The sequence below is a fragment of the Bos grunniens genome, chromosome 27 (assembly GCF_055505025.1).
Source record: "Bos grunniens cultivar Pamir isolate PY7600 chromosome 27, Bosgru_T2T1.0, whole genome shotgun sequence".
In the NCBI taxonomy this organism is placed as follows: domain Eukaryota; kingdom Metazoa; phylum Chordata; class Mammalia; order Artiodactyla; family Bovidae; genus Bos; species Bos grunniens.
This window is the reverse complement of record NC_141191.1, coordinates 45202797-45226341: the sequence shown is the minus strand read 5'-3', so window position 1 is coordinate 45226341 and position 23545 is coordinate 45202797. Positions and strand designations below refer to the sequence as shown.

General features: G+C 40.6%; 1 protein-coding gene and 1 long non-coding RNA gene across 3 annotated transcripts in view; both read right to left on the bottom strand.

The window, feature by feature from the left end:
- The window catches only part of ZNF385D (zinc finger protein 385D), a 1003514-nt gene that overhangs the window by 872034 nt on the left and 107935 nt on the right, over positions 1-23545 (bottom strand). The window lies entirely within an intron of this gene.
- On the bottom strand, positions 9036-19028 carry LOC147343906 (uncharacterized). Its single transcript, XR_015156039.1, has 2 exons — positions 18771-19028; positions 9036-9339 (listed from the first exon to the last, which is right to left on the bottom strand). It is a non-coding gene; the product is annotated as an uncharacterized LOC147343906 (long non-coding RNA).

Here is a 23545-nt window from a genome sequence, read left to right as displayed (position 1 = left end):
ACTGATCACCCCCGCTCCAGGGTAACTGGGCACATTTTTTTCTCATGAAGATACCAGCCAAACTACCCAAAACAAGTATATAAATGGAAACTTACTTCTGCCAAAAAACAAAACTCTGTCTTCATACAGCACAGGTAAATTTAACTATTTTCTAAGTACTTACAGTTATTCACTCTTGAATCTGTCATTTGGGAAGGAACAAGGCAAGGATGCAATCATGTTATTTCCCCGAATTTTATTTACATATAGCAAATCACAATGCTGTCCAATCATATAAGACAGAAGAAAAAATCGAAAATATCTTAATAGAGAAAGATCAAATATTCCCTGAGTGGCTTCTATCCTTGTTTTTTGTTTTTTTTTTTTTTTTAACTGCAAAAAGCCTTGAAAATGTTTTATTCTTGTTTTAAAAGTGTTGTTAAAACAGATTTATCAAAAAAGATTTCAACAAATGGAGTGATGGCTTTTTAATTGAAGTTTAGTTGATTTTCAATATCATATTAGTTTCAGGTGTGTATCATAGAGATTCTCTTCCCTTACAGATTGTTACAAGACATGAGTATCGCTCCCTCTTGTAAAATAGGCCCTCGCTGGTTATCTATTTATACACAGTAGTGTGCACAGTACACGCCGTATCTATTTAACCCCAACCTCCTAATTTATCCCTCTCCCCAGCTTCTCCCCTTCAGTTACTGTAAGTTTGGTCTATGTATATCAGACACTTTCCGTTTTGGAAGCAAATCCATTTGCATCTTCGTATTTTAGATCCACATACAAGTGGTATCACATGGTACTTGTCTTCCTCTGACTTGTCGTTTCATGTGATCATCTCTGGGTCCATCCACACGGCTGCAAATGGCATTATGAGATGATGATCTTTTGCAGACACATATACTCCTGATCTCTGCCCTCCTTAGGCTACCCTTTTCATATTTTTTCTAGAAAAAAATGTGTCATTTTCTCAGATTGGAATGATTCTGCTTTTAACTGATTCATTAGGAGAATGTGTGAATATGGCCCTTAATACTCTGCTTACTCAACTAGACAAAATATAAACAAACAGCATGTGCTGCAGAAGAATCGCCTATATAAATTGGAGACCCAGCACAAAATGAAAACATGGTCCCATGGTTCCAAAGTTAAGATTGTCAAGACTGTGAGAACAGACTTAAACAAAGCAGAGAGCCCTGTGCTGCTGGACAGGTCATGCGTGCATCAAACCAGCCTGGGCTGCAAAATAAAGACCACTGCATAGCTGTAAACTATTACACAGAGAGTGCATGAACAACAAGGTCCTACTGTGTAGCACAGAGAACTATGTACAATATCCTGTGATAAACCATCATGGAAAGGAATATTTTTAAAAAGGATGTATATCTGGTCCCATCACTTCATGGCAGATAGATGGGGAAACAATGGGAACAGCAACAGACTTTTATTTTCTTGAGCTCCGAAATCACAGCAGATGATGACTGCAACCATGAAATTAAAAGACACTTGCTCCTTGGAAGAAAAGCTATGACCCAACTAGATAGCATATTAAAAAGCAGAGTCATTACTTTACCAACAAACTTATGGTTTGTTGTCTAGTCAAAACTATGGTTTTCCCAGTGGTCATGTATGGATGTGAGAGTTGAACTGTAAAGAAAGCTGAGCCCCGAAGAATTGATGCTTTTGAACTGTGATGTTGGAGAAGACTCTTGAAAGTCCCTTGGACTGCAAGGAGATCCACCCAGTCCATCCTAAAGGAAATCAGTCCTAGATATTCATTGGAAGGATTGATGCTAAAGCTGAAACTCCAATACTTTGGCCACCTGATGCAAAGAACTGACTCATTTGAAAAGACCCTGATGCTGGGAAGATTGAAGGTTAGAAGAGAAGGGGATGGCAGAGGATGAGATGGTTGGATGGCATCAACGACATGATGGGCATGAGTTTGAGTAAGCTCCGGGAGTTGGTGATGGACAGGGAAGCCTGGCGTGCTACAGTCCATGGGGTCCCAAAGAGTCAGACATGACTGAGCAACTAAACTGAATTGATGCAATGTATGTATAACTGAATCATGTTATTGTCCAGCAGGAATTAACACAACACTGTAGATCAACTATACTTCGAAAAAGTCTAAAACATACAGCAAGAACACTGACCAACTTAGCATAAGGCAAATATTCTGACAGTGCAGAGTGAGTAAGACTGAACTTGTGGGTATGTCAATGCTTTTTTAATTAAATCCTTCTTGCCAAGAAAACTTTTATCAGTTCATTTCAGTCGCTCAGTCATGTCTGACTCTTTGCAACCCCGTGAACCACAGCACACCAGGTCTCCCTGTTCATCATCAAGTCCCAGAGTCTACCCAAACCCATGTCCATCGAGCTGGTGACACCATCCAACCATCTCATGCTCTGTCGTCCCCTTCTCCTCCTGCCCTCAATCTTTCCCAGCATCAGGGTCTTTTCAAATGAATTAGCTCTTTGCATCAGGTGGCCAAAGTATTGGGGTTTCAGCTTCAACATCATTCCTTCCAATGAACACCCGGGACTGATCTCCTTTAGGATGGACTGGGTAGATCTCCTTGCAGTCCAAGGGACTCTCAAGAGTCTTCTCCAATATCACAGTTCAAAAGCATCAATTCTTTGGCACTCAGCTTTTTTATAGTCCAACTCTCACATCCATACATGACCACTGGAGAAACCATAGCCTTGACTAGATGGACTTTTATTGGCAAAGTAATGTCTCTGCTTTTTAATATGCTATTTAATAAACTTTCATCAGGGGAATCCAAAACCTCATCAAGAACTTTACTGGAGTTTGAGAATCTACCGAGCATGTCAGCAAAATGGGTTTCCACACTCATCTGCCCATCTGAAGACCCTCAGTGCACAGATCTTGAGATTAGGGCAAGGCCAAGTAATCACTTGTCTCAGCAAACTGCAAACGTTCAGCCACAAAATGCATTAGACTACTGAACTACTTGCGATTTCAATGTTAATTTGAATGAAGAAAAATTAACCAAAGATAAAAGATTTTTGCTGAAATAATCAAGACCACAGTTAATTACCCCAGAAAGTGTGAAAGCTTGAAGTAGATATGTAAAATTAGCATCCCTGCTTAACTACCATCCTTACAGAAATGTCAACTGTAATTGTTCTTCACTGACTGATTTAAGATGACCATTTCTTGTTTTAAGTTAAGAGAAATAAGAACCCTACCATCAACAATTCCTTGTTATTATGGTATGCAAAATCACTGCAGATGGTGGCTGCAGTCATGAAATTAGAAAACACTTGCTCTTTGGAAGAAAAGTTATGACCAACCTCAGTTCAGTTCAGTTCAGTTCAGTCACTCAGTCATGTCTGACTCTTTGTGACCCCATGGACTTCAGCACGCCAGGCCTCCCTGTCCATCACCAACTCCCAAAACCTACTAAAACTCATATCCAATGAGTCAGTGATGACATCCAACCATCTCATCCTCTTTCATCCCCTTCTCCTCCTGCCTTCAATCTTTCCCAGCATCAGGGTCTTTTCCAATAAGTCAGTTCTTTGCATCAGGTGGCCAAAGTATTAGAGTTTCAGCTTCAGCATCAGTCCTTCCAATGAATATTCAGGGTTGATTTCCTTTAGGATGGACTGGTTGGATCTCCTTGCAGTCCAAGGGACTCTCAAGAGTCTTCTACAACACCAAAATTCAAAAGCATCAATTCTTCAGCTTTCAGCTTTCTTTATAGTCCAACTCTCACATCCATACATAACTACTGGAAAAACCATAGCTTTGACTAGATGGCCCTTTGTTGGCAAAGTGATGTCTCTGCTTTTTAATATGCTGTCTAGGTTCATCATAACTTTCCTTCAAAGGAGCAAGCATCTTTTAATTTCATGGCAGCAGTCACCATCTGCAGTGATTTTGGAGCCCCCCAAAATAAACTCAGCCACTGTTTCCCCATCTATTTCCCATGAAGTGATGGGACCAGATTCCAGGGTCTTAGCTTCCTGTATGTTGAGTTTTATGCCAACTTTTTCACTCTCCTCTTTCACTTTCTTCAAGAGGCTCCTTAGTTCTTCTTCGCTTTCTGCCATAAGGGTGGTGTCATCTGCATATCTGAGGTTATTGATATTTCTCCTGGCAATCTTAATTCCAGCTTGTGCTTCATCCAGTCCAGCATTTCGCATGATGTACTCTGCATGTAAATTATATAAGCAGGGTGACAATATATAGCTTGACGTACCCCTTTCCCAATTTGGAACCAGTCTGTTTTTCCATGTCCATTTCTAACTGTTGCTTCTTGACCTGCATACAGAATTCTCAGGAGGCAGGTCAGGTGGTCTGGTATTTCCATCTCTTGAAGAATTTTCCACAGTTTGTTGGGATCCACACAGTCAAAGGCTTTGGCATAGTCAATAAAGCAGAAGCAGATGTTTTTCTGGAATTCTCTTGCTTTTTCAATGATCCAACAGATGCCAGCAATTTGATCTCTGGTTCTTCTGCCTTCTCTAAATCTAGCTTGAACATCTGGAAGGTCACGGTTCATGTACTATTGAACCCTGGCTGGGAGAATTGGGGGCATTACTTTACTAGCTTGTGAAATGAGCGTAATTGTGCGGTAGTTTGAACATTCTTTGGCATTGCCTTTCTTTGGGATTGGAATGAAAACTGACCTTTTCCAGCACTGTGGCCAGTGGTGTTTTCCAAATTTCCTGGCACACTGAGTTCAGCATGTTTACAGAATCATCTTTTAGGTTTTGAAATAGTTCAACTGGAATTCCATCACCTCCACTAGCTTTGATGGTTCCTAATGCCCACTTGACTTCACATTCCAGGATATCTGATTCTAGGTGAGTGATCACTCCATCATGGTTATCTGAGTCATGAAGATCTTTTTTTTAGTTCTTCTGTTTATTCTTTCCACCTCTTCTTAATATCTTCTGCTTCTGTTAGGAAGCAAGGGAACATTTCATGCAAAGATGGGCACAATAAAGGACAGAAATGGTTAGGACCTGACCAACCTAGACCAGCATATTAAAAAGCAGAGAGATCACTTTGCCAAAAAAGGTCCATATAGTCAAAGCTATGGTTTTTCCTGTAGTCATGTATAGATGTGAGAGTTGGACCATTAAGAAGGCTGAGCACTGAAAAACTGTTGCTTTTGAACTGTGGTGTTGAATAAGACTCTTGAGAGTCCCTTGGACTTCAAGGAGATCCAACCAGTCCATCCTATAGGAAATCAACCCTGAATATTCACTGGAAAGACTGATGCTGAAGTAGAAGTACCAACACTTTGGCCATCTGATGAGAAGATCCGACTCATTGGAAAAGATTCTGATGTTGGGAAAGATGGAAGACAAAAGGAGAAGGGAAAGGCAGAGGATGAGATGGTTAGATAGCATCAATGACTCAGTGGGCATGAATCTGAGCAAACTCTGGGAGATGGTGAAAGACAGGGGAACCCAGCACACTGCAGTCCATGAGGTCATAAAGAACTCGACCCAACTCAGCAACTGAAAAACAAAGAGCTGTATTCCACAAAACAAACAAACAAACAAAAAACAAAGCAACTACTACATACATCAAGCCTTGATTGTGTGCAACCCTTTCTCTAACTGTTTCTTTATTTGGAAATCTCTGAGTGAGTCTCTGCCCCATTTTTAGAAGTTTCTCTGCCTTTAGCTTAGACCAAGGTTTCTAGACTTAGGTACATGTCTTTGGACAAGATGATACTTTGGTGAAGATGATACCTGGTTGTGGAGGGCTCTCTGGATCCTGTCCCTGATCAGGACCTCTGGCCTCTACCCACGAGCTGTAAGCAGCACCCCCTCTCCGTTGTAGGAACCAAAAAATGCCCAGACACTGCCAGATGTCCCGCCAAGGGCAAGATTGCCTGCCTTCTCCTTTGAGAACCAGGGCCTTGGACCGCCTTCTATAGGAAAGTGAACAGAACAATGCCTCAGAGTTTGGGCTGAGCTTCCACGGGTACCATCTTCAGGTCCACATCTGTCGCTTGGATATCGTATGAACCTGGGAAATTCGCACAGCCACTTTAAAGTTCAGTGTCTTCCTTGCAAAATAGAGTTTGTGAGATTTACTTCATCGGATTGTGGCCAACGCTGAACGGACAATGCTTGCAAAGTGCTGAGCTTAGTATCTGGCACCTATTAAATATTCAATAAACGTTATTTAAAAACTGCAATGGAAATGCAACCTAATTCAAATCAATGAAATGAGAATAAAGAACTCAGGGTGGAAAAAGAGAGATTGATACATTTCCAAAACTAAAGACTTTTGTTTTCCTAGATTTGAATGTGAACTTTAGATTGTGATACTCTTTGCTTCAGAACCAAAAAAAAAAAAATAAAAGAAAAAATTGAGGAAGTTTTCAGCAATTGTAAGCACATGCTTTTGTCTACCCTTGTAAAGGTAAATTGGAAGGAAGAACACTGATAATTAGATTTCATAACAAAATGAGTTTTCCTTAATTTGGATATTGTTTGATATTCATTTATTTAATCAGAAAAAAGTAAGTAGTCACCAGGCTGTGGGATGAAATAAACCCAAAGGTAAGAAACTTAAGATGCGGATGGTGCCTTCTTATAAATCCAAGTCTTGAGGCCGGATAGATATGATTAAGTGTCTCATTGTATCACAAACTGATATGATACAGGTGTAAACAGAATCCATGGAGCAGAGATAAGAAAACTGATGTTATCAAAAGTAGTTACACAGATAACAAACTTATGGTTACCAAAGGGAAGGGGAAGGAGAAGGGAAAGAATTAGGAAAAAATTTTTAAAATTTAATCGGGATTAAAATATATATACAGCTACAAAAAAAAAAAAAAAAAAAAAAAAACAGATAACCAACAAGGATCCACAGTATCGCACAGGGAATTATACTCAATATCTTGTAATAACCTATAATGGAAGAAAATGTAAAAAAAGACTCACACTCACTCTCTCTCTCTCGCCCTATACAATGTGCATATATTGGAGAAAGAAATGGCAGCCCACTCCAGTATTCTTGCCTGAGAATTCCTTGGACAGAGGAGACTGACAGGCCACAGTCCATGGAGTTGGACACGACTAAGCAACTAAACCACCTGCTAACTACAAATGTGTGTGTGTACACACAGACACACACACACGTGGTTGTCATTGTTCAGTCGTTCAGGCAGATCTGAGTCTTTAAAACCCCATGGACTATAACCCACCAGACTCCTTTGTCCATGGGATTTCCAAGGCAAAGAGTACTGGAGTGGGCTGCCGTATCCTTCTCCAGAGGATATTCCTGACCCAGGGATCCAATGTGATAAATATAACTGAATCACTTAACTATACACCTGAAACTAACACAATATTGTACATCAAAAATCAATTATATTTTACTTTTTAAACAAATGTTAAGTAATTGCCATTCATTGAATGGTCATTAGGAACTAAGTATTGTGGTAAGTGCTTTACCCATTGGCTCGTTTAACTGACACTGTCTGGGCAGCCAAGGCAGACGGCAGATGCTGTCCCCTCAATACTGAAGAATGGCTCAAGGGCATCCAGTAGACACAGAGAGATTAGAGAAGGGCATCACGGGAAAAAGGAACAGCCTCTGCACGCAGGCACTAAAATGCTGGCATGTTTGATGAAGTTGAACAAGTTAGTGTGGTTGAAGCACAGGTGCATTTCTGAGCTGAAAAGATAGAAATGAAGACTGGAAGTTTTGGCTGGCTAATAAAAAAGTGCTTTTATGATTTACAATTGCTATGATGCTGAAGTCAAAGTTGAAATCCAAACTCGGTGCATTAGTCAACCCAATTGCTCTCCTGATTACCTCTAACTGAGCAGTTTCAATGACAACAAACCAGCTTTCATTTACTGTATAAACTTAAAAATATTAATAAGCAAAAAAAAATTTTTTGTAATCACCAACACCTTTAGACAAAATCAGTTTGACATTGATCAAAATTGTACAAATGTCTCTTACTCTAGGCTTGAATTATTGTTGTTGTTGTTTAACTGCTCAGTCGTGTCCTACTCTTTATGACCCCGTGGACTGCAGCACACTGGGTTTCCCTGTCTCTCGCCATCTCCCGGAGTTTGCTCAAACTCACATCCCTTGAGTCAGTGATGCCATCCAATCATCTCATCTTCCCCCAAGCTTTAATAATAGGTTATTTTTTATCTCTAGGCATCAGAAGTAACAAGTGATTGTTTTAAATCCCAGCATGACACCATAAACTCTTAGTCTTAAGAGGATGTTGGTGGCCCAGTGTGAAACTGGACTGACTGGTGGGGTGTTAGAGAAAAAGAGGAAAGGCCTTCTGGACAAACATTCATCTTCTGAACCAGGACAGAATGGAGAGACTGTGATGACAATAACCGAAGCAGAACACACATCACACAAAAGCACATTTGAGGATAAGAAAATGTTATGTTTTGGTTTTGGGGAGACACCTGCGAAGGGCTGTCTATTAAGCTGTTGGAAATGAACTTTAATTCTTGATGCTGGACTAGGAAGGAATTAGGACAAAAACATTGGTGTGTGAACTCTTGTAGAATTTATTGTCACTGAAACTGCGCATGTTGCAGGTAATCTGGAGAGTAAGTAGGCTGGAAAGTTCACCAGGTTTGAGTTTCAGCTTTGACTTCAAAATCACAGCAATTGTAAACAATAAAAGCATTTTCTTATTATCCAACATACCTTCAGTAAACGAGTCGCCAGTCCAGGTTCGATGCACGATACTGGATGCTTGGGGCTGGTGCACTGGGACGACCCAGAGGGATGGTATGGGGAGGGAGGAGGGAGGAGGGTTCAGGATGGGGAACACATGTATACCTGTGGCAGATTCATTTTGATATATGGCAAAACCAATACAATATTGTAAAGTTAAATAAAATAAAATAAAAATTAAAAAAAATAAAGACTTTTCAATCAGTACATTAATAATAGATCTCTCAATAATGGCGAGGGTGGTAAACAAAGTCCTGCCTAAAGGTAAGACCGTTCGCCTCCTCATGATATGAAGATACTCACTGATGACAAAATTCCAGTTTTCTGGTATGAAATTTTACAGGTTTAATGAAACTTAATTTGAAATCTCAAGTGAAGATAGTTACTTAGGGATTTTTGTCATTTATTCAAAGTTTGGTCTAAAAGAGTAACTGGGAAACAATAGCCAAGAAAATATTGCATCAGGACTCCTTAGAAGTGTGATTACTGAAACAGCACAGCACGGGCGCAGGAGAGCCTGGCGGCCAGGACAGAGACGCAATCTAGAGACAAGCACCGGCTCGGCAAGAGGAGCGCTCCAGATGGGCGGGAAAAGAAGACATTATTCAGCCTGTGCGGCCTTGCCTATAAGGAAATTAAGCAAAATGAGTTCCCCTCTTACCCAATACACCAAATTTAAAAAAATCTTTTCCTAAAGTTAAAAAAAAAAAAATTTGGTAGTTATAGCTACCTAAAAGCTATCTTTTCTTTATGTTTTTTCAAAACACCATAAACAAAAAGCACATAACAGGGGAAAATATTGACATATATAATCTACAAGGCATTTGAGGACCTTAACACACACATTTCCCTTATATCACTTACAGAGAGAGAGAATCTCTCATAGAGGCAATGCAGTGCAAAACATGCCTAAACAATTTATTAGGAAAGAAATGGAAATGAGTAATAAATATTTTAAAACTTCTGAGTCTTACTAACAATCATAATTATGCAAATTAAAAAGAAATGAATAATCTGCTTATTAAACTGGCCAATCTATATGCACATATTTAATTTTACTTCTCAGTGTAGACAGAAGACATCTGTGTCAGACTGGTTGCCCCTTCCACTGACAGCTATCTCCTGAAACGTTTGATGATCTCCAACAGGACTATCTAATCTACGCGTTTTCTTTGACCTAGCAAGTCCCTTCTGGGCTTGTATTAAGGTTATTTATTTTTCCATTTCTTTATACATTTCACTGTAAAGTATGTTTTATTTCCTGAATATACAAGTAAATTTCATTTATTGCATAAACTTTAAAAAATTTGATAATCAAAAACAAACTTTATAATCTCCAGCACCATTAGGCAAGTCAATGCTCACACTAATTTTATATTCATGTAAGATTTTCACCCACACATGGGATATTAAAATGATGGTTTTTTAAACTTATACTTTCCCTTTTATGTAATGTGGACATCAATAAACAGCAATGTACATCACTGTTTCCCATTCTGGGTGTGCTTCATCCTTTAGATAGAAAATAATCTGTCTAAATACTTTAGCATTTGAGGCATTCCTTTTTTCTACTGGTTGGATAAACATTACTGGATATATCCCTTTGTAAACATTTCAATAATGTAAGATAAAATTTTAGCAGAACTGTTGTGTCAAAGGTGGTAACTGGACTCATATTGTGGTATGCAGCAAAAGTACTGCATGCATACTTCCTGTTTTGCCGCTAGGATAATAAAAAGATGTACGTACTTAAGGTTTGAGATTTAATAAAAGTACTAAGCTTTACTGCTGCATAGGAAGAATTCTTAAATGGAATCAGAGGAAATTTAGAGCCCTGAAACACTCTACATGGTATCATAATAATGCACACATGTCCTTATACGTTTGTCTGAACCCACACACGCCCGAAACTAAGAGTGAACCGCGATGTAAACTACGGACTTTGGGAACTGCGATGTGTCTGTGGGGGTTCACGGGTCATAACCAGTCACTCAGCCTGGGGCGATGTCGATGATGAAGGAAGCTATGCATACAGGGGCGCTGGCAGGAGGTATGTGGGAAATCTGTGAATCTCCTCTTCAATTTTTCTGTAAACTTAAAACTGCTCTTAAAAAAGAAGTCATAATAAAAAAGTTATTTGCACTCAGTATGAAGAACCCAATAACCACTGGCAGAATTGGTGCCACGGCCTTGATCTGTGCCAAGTCCTGCCACGTTCACCACCCTTGCATTGTTGACTATCCCTGGAAATGTCAACACAGTAAAAACAAAAAATGAAAATCATAGTTTTATTACAAAAGCAGTTTTCCTCTCTCAGGCTCTATAAAAGAGAATTACCAACCTTGTGCTTCCCTACTTTCAAGAACCTCAAAATCCACATAAAAGAGAAAAGGATTGTTGGGATAGAAATCAGTACTAAAGAAAACAAAAACTCAATGTATGAAAGAGCTACCCAGTATGTGCAATTAATAACATCAAAATCCAATTAATCAGATTATTTTGAATATGTTTCCCTCTCAGTTGTAAGTCAAACACATTTGACTCAGGCTTTCTGGGCTAATACCGAATTTAAGAAAAATTCAATATATTCTAATAAAAGCTGTGATTATTGTATTCAATAAAATTACAGTAAAATTGGTTTTGATTGGCTGTAAACCACTTTGCAATCTCCCCTAAGATGAATAAAATAGGTAGGAATTGGATAGTTAGATATTTTAAGGTTTCTACTTAATATTGAACAAGTCTTCATTAATAAAATGGTTATAAACCTGTATGTTCTCAAAAAGGAAGCATTTTTACTCTAACATAAGAAATATCTTTTCTTTTATCCCATATAAAAATGCTAATCCAACTATAAATTTTTGGTTATGGTTTTAATTTTAAACACTGAATGCTTAATTTATCAAAATCAAAAATTATAGCTCCATTTTCAATTTGGAAGAATGTTTTTACCAGTTTTTCTCTGAAAATAAGCTTTAGTCAGGCAATATGTTTAAGAAAACTAGTTATTATGCTATTACTTTATAATTATATTAAATATATTTTTCATGGAATCCTTCAGAAACTTAAAATTTTAAATGGCATTTTTATATTATTTAGATGAGGATAATCATTTGACTGATATGGATAAGAAACACACTGAAATTAATTTAACTAACAGCATTTCTCCCAGAATCATTATTTATCTACCTACCTACCTATTTTTCGATTCATTGGAAAAGATGCTAATGCTAGAAAAGATTGGATGCAAAAGAAAGGGGTGGCAAGGGATGAGATGATGAGGTGGCATCACTGACTCAGTGGACATGAATTTAAGCAAACTCCAGGAGCTGGTGGTGGACAGGGAGCCTGGCGTGCTGCAGTCCATGGAATCACAAAGAGCTGGACACGACTCAGCCTCTGAACAACAGCAAGAACAACCTACCTACCTACTTACATTTATATTATCCCCAACTCCCTGTTGTTCTACATTCCTCGAAAAGCAAAGTATAGAAAAGGGGTAAGATAAGACTGTGATATAATTAGGTAGTTGGAGAAGAGAGAAAACAGCCAGAGAGACCACAAGAGCCCAGTTAAAGGCTGGATGGAGAGGGGTGCAGTATCTTACCAGGAACACAATTCCCACCATTTATACGCTCTGTATGTCAGAAATTCACAGCACTGTAAGTCAACTGTACTTCAACAACATTAAAACATGTTACCATCTCAGAAGTTGGCCTCAAGTGTCACCTCAGTTCAGTTCAGTCGCTCAGTCGTGTCCGACTCTTTGTGACCCCATGAATCACAGCACACCAGGCCTCCCTGTCCATCACCAACTCCCGGAGTTCACCCAGACTCACATCCATCGAGTCAGTGATGCCATCCAGCCATCTCATCCTCTGTCGTCCCCTTCTCCTCCTGCCCCCAATCCCTCCCAGAGTCAGAGTTTTTTCCAATGAGTCAGCTCTTCGCATGAGGTGGCCAAAGTACTGGAGTTTCAGCTTTAGCATCATTCCTTCCAAAGAAATCCCAGGGCTGATCTCCTTCAGAATGGACTGGTTGGATCTCCTTGCAGTCCAAGGGACTCTCAAGAGTCTTCTCCAACACCACAGTTCAAAAGCATCAATTCTTCGGTGCTCAGCTTTCTTTACAGTCCAACTCTCACATCCATACATGACCACAGGAAAAACCATAGCCTTGACTAGATGGACCTTTGTTGGCAAAGTAATGTCTCTGCTTTTCAATATGCTGTCTAGGTTGGTCATAACTTTCCTTCCAAGGAGTAAGCATCTTTTAATTTCATGGCTGCAGTCACCATCTGCAGTGATTTTGGAGTCCAAAAAAATAAAGTCTGACACTGTTTCCACTGCTTCCCCATCTATTTCCCGTGAAGTGATGGAACCAGATGCCATGATCTTCGTTTTCTGAATGTTGAGTTTTCAGCTAACTTTTTCACTCTCCTTTTTCACCTTCATCAAGAGGCATTTTAGTTCCTCTTCACTTTCTGCCATAAGGGTGGTATCATCTGCATATCTGAGGTTATTGATATTTCTCTCGGCAATCCTGATTCCAACTTGTGCTTCTTCCAGCCCAGCGTTTCTCATGATGTACTCTGCATAGAAGTTAAATAAGCAGGATGACAATATACAGCCTTGATGTACTCCTTTTCCTATTTGGAACCAGTCTGTTGTTCCATGTCCAGTTCTAACTGTTGCTTCCTGACCTGCATATAGGTTTCTCAAGAGGCAGGTCAGGTGGTCTGGTATTCCCATCTCTTTCAGAATTTTCCACAGTTTATTGTGATCCACACAGTCTAAGGCTTTGGCATAGTCAAGATGACCATTCTATCTACTATTGCAGGCAGGAATCCCTAAGAAGAAATGCAGTAGCCATCATGGTCAACAAAAGAGTCCGAAATGCAGTACTTGGATATAATCTCAAAATGACAGAATGATCTCTGTTCGTTTCCAAGGCAAACCATTCAACATCACAGTAATCCAAGTCTATGCCCCAACCAGTAACACTGAAGAAGCTGAAGTTGAATGGCTCTATGAAGACCTATAAGACCTTTTAGAACTAACACCCAAAAAATATAGCCTTTTCATTATAGGGGACTGGAATGCAAAAGTAGGAAGTCAAGAAACACCTGGAGTAACAGGCAAATTTGGCCTTGGAATATGGAATGAAGCAGGGCAAAGACTAATAGAGTTTTGCCAAGAAAATACACTGGCCATAGCAAACACCCTCTTCCAACAACACAAGAGAAGACTCTATACATGGACATTACCAGATGGTCAACACCGAAATCAGATTGATTCTATTCTTTGCAGCCAAAGATGGAGAAGCTCTATACAGTCAACAAAAACAAGACCAGGAGCTGACTGTGGCTCAGATCATGAACTCCTTATTGCTAAATTCAGACTTAAACTGAAGAAAGTACAGAAAACCACTAGACCATTCAGGTATGACCTAAATCAAATCCCTTTTGATTATACAGTAGACGTGAGAAATAGATCTAAGGGACTAGCTCTGATAGAGTGCCTGATGAACTATGGAATGAGGTTCGTGACATTGTACAGGAGACAGGGATCAAGATCATCCCCATGGAAAAGAAATGCAAAAAAGCAAAATGGCTGTCTGGGGAGGCCTTACACATAGCTGTGAAAAGAAGAGAAGCGAAAAGCAAAGGAGAAAAAGAAAGATAAAAGCATCTGAATGCAGAGTTCCAAAGAATAGCAAAGAATAGCAAGAATAATAAAGTCTTCCTCAGCGATCAATGCAAAGAAATAGAGGAAAACAACAGAATGGGAAAGACTAGAGATCTCTTCAAGAGTCACCTAGGTTCTTGAAAACTTATGGTTGCCAGAGTCAGGGATGGGATAGTTAGGGAGATTGGGATGGATGTGCACACACCGCTGTATCTAAAGTGGATAACCAGCAAGGACCTTCTGTTTAGTGTGGGAATTCTGATTAATGTTACATGGCAGCCTGGATGGGAGGGGCACTTCGGGGAGAACGGATACGTGCACATGTGTGGCTGAGTCCCTTTGCTGTCCACCCGAAACTATCACAACAGTGTTAATCAGCTATACTCCAACACACACACACACACAAAGTTGTTGTTTGTGTGTGTGTGTGTATTTAAGTGTCACCTAGGTTCTCATACCTGTGAGTCACTCTTGGGCCTTTCTTTCACTTACATCCAACCTCCAGTCCATCAACAGGTTCAGCCGGGCCTTCCTCAAGCAGCATCCCTAAATGCAACACCACCTCACCTCCTCCGGTACCAGTATCCGTCTTCCTGCAGGACCTTCTCTCGTCCTCCACGGGAACCTCCTAACGGGCCTCTTCCAGGCCGGCCTTGACTGCATTACCACTGTCAGTCTGTCCCGAGAATTCAGAACGCCTCTCCCTGGTGAGAAGCCACATCTCCTCTTGCCTGGCTCGATGCTCTCCGTGGCCGCCCGTCACAACCAGCTGCCCTTCCCCGCGGCCCAGCGCACCGCCACCCCTCGGTCTGTCAACCCCAGCACACTCGTCCCCGCTCAGGGGCTTCCCACTCTCCGCTCCCCACTTTCTACAGTGAGTTTGTCCATGATCGTCACAAAACTCTCAACTTTTCTAATCAATCTGCTCAAAAGTTCTCTTTTCAGACGCTCTGTCTTCAACCACAGTCGTTAAATAGTGTTCTGTCTCCTAGCTTTACTGTACGTCTCACTTCATGGAAAGTACATATTGCTTTCATATTGATTCTATTTTCCCACTTAAAAAAAAATGTGAGCTTGAGGCAAAAAGTTTTGTCTGGGTTCACGACAACCATATTCCCACTGCCTTGAATAGCTTCTGACACCAATTAGGTACTCAGGAAATACGAATGAGTGAAGGAAAGAAATACGAATGAGTGAAGGAAAGAATACAGGCATAAGCAACATAACCCTTGGCTACTGGAAGCTTGGTTGCTTGGTTCTCAGCTGGGAAATGTTGGTTGCCAGAGGACATCTGACAACATGTGGACACATTTTTGATTGCTGCAGCTGGGTGAGGGGTACCCCTGGAACCTAGGGTGCAGGCCAGGGATGCTGCTTAATATCCAACAGTGCTCAGGGCAGCCCGATAACACAGAATGATCAGACATCAAATGTCAAAAATGCTGAAGTTGAGAAACTATGATTGAAGAGTCCAAAAAAAAAAAAAAAATCTAAGCATGTCCAGCTGCCATATTCCACAATCACCAATCATCTGAAAGGTGAATACAGCAGTATGGAACCCAGAGGGGCATGAATGGAGTGAGAAGGGAGACAGAAAGGGAGACAGACTCAAAGGGGAAGAAGGGGACTTTCCTGATGGTCCAGGGATGAAGAATCTACCTCCAATGAAGGGCCGGGGGTTCAATCCCTGGTTGGGGAACTAAGATCCCAAATGACCCACGGCTACTAAGTCTGTCCACCACAACTAACAAGCCTGTAGGCCTTAAGGAGGAGCCCACAGCACAGCCAGAGAAAGAAAGAAAGAAACAGAGGGGAAGGCTGGAGACATGGAAATCAACTCCAGTCAAAAGTCAAGTCACATGCAAGGTAAAAGAGGGCCACGTCCCGACAGGAATCCATGAGTGTGCTAGAACATGAGTGGGAAGGAGCGTGAACGTGTGCATCAGTGAATCTGGAACAGGCAGTGAGCCAGGAGCGGCTAAGCAGGAAACTCTGAGCTTCCCCTCGGCTAAAGGATTGGCAGGGAGGAGGGTGGCCAGGCCTCAGGGAAGAGGAGCGGGTGTCAGGGAGGACAGCAGTCCCACCGGGAGAGGGGAGCACAGTGAGTCAGTGATAGAGCCCTGCTCACGCAGCAGGGACCAGGGACACGTGTGTGCAAGTGTGTCAGGACCCCCAGGGTTGGAGCAGAGCAGCTGGCAGGTGACACGGCAGGTCTCAGGCCCTACGGTCTCTTCCTAAAGGAAGAGCTTCAGAGAAACTTTTCTCTCCACGGTTTAAATTAGGTTTTATGTTTGCTTTCTTCATTATAGGGGCTTCCCTGGTGGCTCAGATGATAAAGAATCCACCTGCCAATGCAGGAGACCCAGGTTTGATCCCTGGGTCAGGAAGAACCCCTGGATAAGGGAATAGCAACCCACTCCAGTGTTCTCGCCTGGAGAATCCCATGGACAGAGGAGCCTGGTGGGCTATAGTCCATGGGGTCGCAAAGAGTCAGACACGACTGAGCAACTAACACTCACTTTTAACTGTTCTTCATTATATTTATCACCAGGTGTAGTAATACATTCATGTATGTGTTTACTTGATGGATGTTCATTTCCCCATTGCTTTCTTAGGTCTACTGATCTGTGTGATGAATATATGCTGGATGACCTAGTGAATAAAGGTACACCCAGCAATGAATTGCACTGCAAGGGAAAAAAAAAGTTTCACTATCCAAAATGAACATTCAGCATTCTAAAATTCCACTCTCCATCCCAGGAGAAGGGAAAAGGATTCAAATAACTTGACTGAGCTCCTTCCAGACCAGGGTCTGCAGTTGCCTCGGGTTGTCCTTGTCGCCTTCTATTCCAAACTTCTCAGAAAACGGGCAGTTTTTCCTTTCAACATGGATTTTTATATGCCATGAATAAAACTAGGTGCTTTGGAGAGAATGATGAGTGAAATAGATCTGACCCCAATTCTCATGGAATTTTACAGACTACCGAAGGAAGAAGGTGTTGACGAGTGAAAGTGAAAGTCACTCAGTCATGTCCGACTCTTTGTGACCCCATGGACTATACAGTCCATGGAATTCTCCAGGCCAAAATACTGGAGTGGGGAGCCTTTCCCTTCTCCAGGGAATCTTCCCAACCCATGGATAGAACCCAGGGTCTCCCACATTGCAGGTGGATTCCTTACCAGCTGAGCCACAAGGGAAGCCCAAGAATACTGGAGTGGGTAGCCTATCCCTTCTCCAGTGGATCTTCCTGACCCAGGAATGAAATCGGTGTCTCCTGCATTGCAGGTGGATTCTTTACCAGCTGAGCTATGAGGGAAGCCCCAGTGTTGACAAATGAAGCTGCAAAATACAGTGTTCACCATGAAACAAGAAACACTACAGTCCAAGGCAACCTAGTTAGATAAGGTGATTAGCAAAGACTTGTTGGAGGAGGAGATATTCAGGCTTAGCACATTTAAGGATTAAAAAGCCAGTGGTAGAATCGCTTTTAAATGAATCAAAACACTTAAGCTTTCATCATGAAATTACAAAATCTTTTTGTGAAATATTACTGCCAAATGAGTTTAAATGAACTGTTCTATATCTGAATAATAAACATTTGTACAGTAGAAGCATTTAAAACTCCCCAGTTCTCTTAAGGTCTCCACATACCAGAGGAATAGAGTTGATTAGAGAGGAAAGCAAATCGAACTCAATTGACCTTGTCACCATCAACCTAACACATCACCATCAAATCAATTTTTGTCATGGAAGGATTATGGCATGAGGCCTGTGAGTCAGCAGTATAAACTCACCAAGTGACAGAATTATGGGCATAAATAGAAGACACAATCAAAAACGAATGACTTGTTCATCAACATTCCGGACCTCTTCATGAGGGGAAAACGCCACTGACCCAATGCCTGCTGCGTGTTAGGCACTGCACTGTTCCCACCTGTGCCTTCCCATTTTAGCCTCTGTGTAGTAGGTACCACTTGGACAGGTGGAGAAGAAGGTCACAGAGGTGAAGCCATTTGCCTGGGCATCAAGCAAGTAATAAGTAAGTTATGATTTAGACCTATACAGCTCCAAAACTGGTTTCTTTCAATCTTGATATGCTATCTCCTCTGATTCAGAACAAAGCTAATTAGCCGAGTCTGGCCTCTGTTTCCCATCTGTAAAATGACTAAGCTAGCTTAAATTCACTCAAATAAATCTTACAGCTCTGGATTTTGTCAACACCTGAGGTTTCCCTCCACACATTTGTTATCCTCAGAATTCAGCAATTTACAAAAAAGTTCTGTCCACTTGGTCCTTAATACCTGTCACTGCCTCTTCTATTTGGAAGAGAGCTGGGTCTGGGAGTTCACAGCAGTCATGATACTTACCATTCTCATCTCCCCCAATTGGCATGCCTTACAGGAAACAACAAGAAAAGCAAGATACTCATCTTCATTCAAGCTCATAATACTTCTTACTGTCCTCCCCTTAATTAGAAGGATTTGTTAATGACAGTAACTCCTTTCCCCCGGGAACTAGAGCGTAAACAAAACCAGGAGGTGGAAGAAGAGGTGTGCGGGTTAGCACTGCTCACAAGTATTGGCTTGCGGCCGCCATCTGGCATTGAACCATCACACTAACGAGGCTACTAGGGTGAGTCTAATTAACAATAATACCTGGGAAATAACTGAGAAGCCTGAGAAACCACAGTTAGAAATGAGACAGGTCATGTTAAGAGTCTTAGGAGAGTTTGCCAGTCAAGGACTCAACTGAACAGTTAGGACAGGGAAGCAGAGGTGTGAGACGGAAATTTTCTAGTGCAGCTGCAAAAGTGCTATTTATATAATCTGATCTGTATTTATATTTCACACCCCAAAGGAACACTCTCCTTGGCCACTGCTCCCAACTTTTCATTATGTGATAAAGGCTGCTCAAATTTTATCCGGGAGTAAGCATTTGGGTATAGGCCAAAGCACAGACACCTGAGCGGAGTGAGTTTATCTTTTCTGGGAAAGGCAGTGTCATCCTTTTCACAAAACTAAACAAACCCACTTTTCTACCAGAGTTATGTAATAACAGCTACAACGCCAATGCTCTGACACAATATTCTAAACATCCAGAGTTTACATGCATTATTTAAAGCAATAAGCTACTTCTGAGCTTTAATTTGTAAAACATAAAGAAGACAATGCTGCTACTGCTGCTAAGTCACTTCAGTCATCTGACTCTGCGCCACCCCATGGACTGCAGCCTACCAGGCTTCCCTGTCCCTGGGATTCTCCAGGCAAGAGTACTGGAGTGGGGTGCCATTGCCTTCTCCAATGCATGAAAGTGGAAAGTGAAAGTGAAGTCGCTCAGTCGTGTCCGACTCTTAGCGACCCCATGGACTACAGCCCACCAGGCCCTCCGTCCATGGGATTTTCCAGGCAAGAGTACTGGAGTGGGGTGCCATTGCCTTCTCCAAAGAAGACAATGTTCTTATTCAAATACTTTCATAAATGAACTAAGTCATGGGTTTCTTCAGAGGACTCAAAACGAGAGTTGAACTTACAACAAACGTCCATGGAAAAAGTATTTGGGAAGTAGCTACCCTGTGCCCCAACTAACCCAATGGTTCAAATTTAAAGGGTGAAGAGCACCCGTGGTCTGTACGACTCTAAGCAAAAGTTCTGTCTGCTTATATCCTCAGAGTCATTGTCACAATCTACAAGAATCAATCTCTTAATTCCTAATCCTAACTGACATCTGTTTTTCAGTATATTTTACCACAGAATATGATTTTTAAAACTGTGTATTTAGATACCATTTTTATTTTAAGAAACAAAAGGTCAAGAAGAATTTTCAAAGTTAATGGTAATTATAAATCTGTCTTATTTTAAAAGGTTTGATTTTCCTACTTTCAAAAATTAGAGTTTCATTGAAAATAAGATCAATATTCAAACCAACACCTCTCAGTAAGAAAGACAGGCTCACAACCCCAGATGAACAATTACTGAATGATTAAGAAAAAATTCCTTTTAACTTTATTAAAACACCATTACTTTTATTTTAATTACACTTTTCTTTAATTTATTTGTCACATTAAAAGATTCTGTGCAAATGATTAATTGCTTTCCCTAATGCACTCCCAGATTAGGGAACACGTACAATCAAATACTCTATTTTGATTTCATCTATTAAATTATTAAAAACAAATTAAGCTCTAAGTAATTAAACTGGTAAAAAATACTTGTGCAAAACATACTTTTCATATTTTATGTGAAATAAGATAAAGGCAGTAAAAAGCATTGATGGAACAGGATAAATATTGAATGTATACCCACTTGCAGTGAAAAAATAAAACAAACATGATTTCTTAATATTATGGTTTTTTGAGTCTTGGAATCCCAATAAGTGAAATAAAGCTAATATTATTTCTCCTCCTTTTCAATTATAATGGGGGTATGCACTACAAGAGACAAATTATTATGTAAATTTATTTTGCCGTTTCAGGGTATGCTAAATAATTACTAACAAAAATGCATTATTCAGCTTGGGGACATGAAACAACAAAAAAATGGAAATAGTAACCACTGTGACTTCAGGAATGTCAGCCTCAGCTTTCCAGCACTAGGACCACCAAACCCATCCCAGGGTGCTCAGCAATGGTGCAAACCAGCCTTGCTCCTTGAAATAAAGAATTATTTACCTTCTAATCTGACTGAGACCATTTGAAAATTATAGGACTGAAATAAGTGATTTATTTTCTTCCATTCAGTTCATTTGCAAATGTTATATTCAGTACATGAAAGCATTACTGCGCAAATCTTTGTATGTAACATGCAAGCTAGTGTTGCTGTCTATGCTTTGAACAGACACTGGCATATTTTTAAATTTTTATTCATTTTTTATTTTTTAATATAAATTTATTTATTTTAATTGGAAGCTAATCACTGCAGATGGTGACTGCAGCCATGAAATTAAAAGATGCTTGCTGCTTGGAAAGAAAGTTATGACCAACCTAGATAGCATATTCAAAAGCAGAGACATTACTTTGCCAACAAAGGTCCATCTAGTCAAGGCTATGGTTTTTCCTGTGGTCATGTATGGATGAGAGAGTCGGAATGTGAAGAAGGCTGAGCGCCAAAAACTGATGCTTTTGAACTGTGGTGTTGGAGAAGACTCTTGAGAGTCCCTTGGACTGCAAGGAGATCCAACCAGTCCATTCTGAAGGAGATCAGCCCTGGGATTTCTTTGGAGGGAATGATGCTGAAGCTGAAACTCCAGTACTTTGGCCACCTCATGCAAAGAGTTGACTCATTGGAAAAGACTCTGATGCTGGGAAAGATTGAAGGCGGGAGGACAGAGGATGAGGTTGGATGCATCACTGACTCGATGGACATGAGTTTGAGTAAGCTCTGGGAGTTGGTGATGGACAGGGAGGCCTGGCGTGCTGCAGTCCATGGGGTCGCAAAGAGACATGACTGAGGGGCTGAACTGACCACTCTTAGATGTCTTTACTGAAGTACCTCTCCTTGACATCCCTCTCCGCACACCTTCTCTGTCTTGAACCAGAGATCCTGCCATCTATCCATCTAATCAGTCTCCTGCTCATTCATTTCTTTAAATCCACTGATATTAAGTATTAGAAACACACTTCGTAACACACTCGGTGTTTTATTTTGGGCTATTATCATCAAGGAACCATAATAATAGTTTCCTTTTACAAGAAGAAAGGATGATTGAGGAGGAAAGAGAGAAAGAAAGGGAAGAGGTAACATTTTTTAAAGATATTGGAGAAGACTAATTTGGGTTCATTTTCCACACAATCCTTCTATCTGGCCATTTCTTTTTATTCAAAAATGTCTTTCTGTCATGCAAACATTTCCTTTAAAATGTTCAAAGACTTTCTCAGACAATTTCAAGATAAAAACAAGAAAATAAAGCTGATTGCGTAAAGAAAAAATAAATTATCCTCACAACAAAACAAAAATTTCCAGCCATGCCTTTCGAGGCCGCGCTTTGCTGGGCCCAGCCTACACCTCTGAATCCATCACCACTTTCCCCCAAAGCCCTTGAGATGCTTCCGGCCACACACTAGGTTTGCATTTCCTGAAACACAACAACTTCATTCCCACCTCAAAACCTTGCCCTTAGCCTTTCATCTTCCAACGCTATTCCCTCAGACCTTCCCAAGTCTGCTTCCTCTTCAACATTTAAGCTTTTTTTCACATCTGTCCTCCCCAGCCCTACCCATCAAGCCACCAGTCAGGCTGAACCATTTTACCATATTTTATATTTTCAGTAGCTGAAACTATCTTATTTTTCATCTCATAACTTTCTTGCTTTCCCTCTGGGGATGTAAGGTCCTTGAGGGAAGGGTCTCTGTCTTAGAGTTTAATTCTATAACCCTCATCTCCTAGGACAGTACTCAAAATGCACTCAGTAAATGCACACCACGGACCAAGACTTAATGATTACACCACCCTCACGACCATCTTTGCCTACGTGTGTTTCCTGGGCACTCAGGAAGCAGTGGCCAGTGTTCTTTACAGATAGAAGCAGTCTTCTGAAGCCTGTGGTTGAATTTAGATAGGGTATTCTGATATCTACCACTGTGCCATCACCATGACCCTCTACTCACAAAACTTTGCTTCATATTTCCTTTTTGGAGAATTGTCAGAAGACTCACTGTTTTGAGGATCTGCTGTATTTGTTCGCTATGGACCACAGGGGAATTTCTTTTTTACTCATCTGTCTTTGTCAGGAGTAGGCTCATCTATGACATCTTGAGCACCTCTTAAATATCTGTATCTTTGCTAACACCAGTAACATACTACCTGAATCTCTCTTGTATCAGCAGAGCTTATCTACAATTTACAGAATTGGAGAACAGCTCCCACCGAGTCAGAATCAGGTAAGATGGAAGGATGTATTGTGGACAATGCAGTTTTTCACTTAAGTACATGTTTTTTTCCTACAGAAAGGAGAGAGAGAGAGACCTTAGTCACCATCAAATGCTACCATTGGCCAAACATATCCTTTGCTTTTAGATAATATTCCCTAGAGAATGAGCTTAGTCAGCATATACGTGATATTTTTATTACCTAGCATTTCAAATTCACTGATTCTAACTTGAGAATATCTTCAACTGTATCCCTTTACCCTGGAATGTGCATATCTA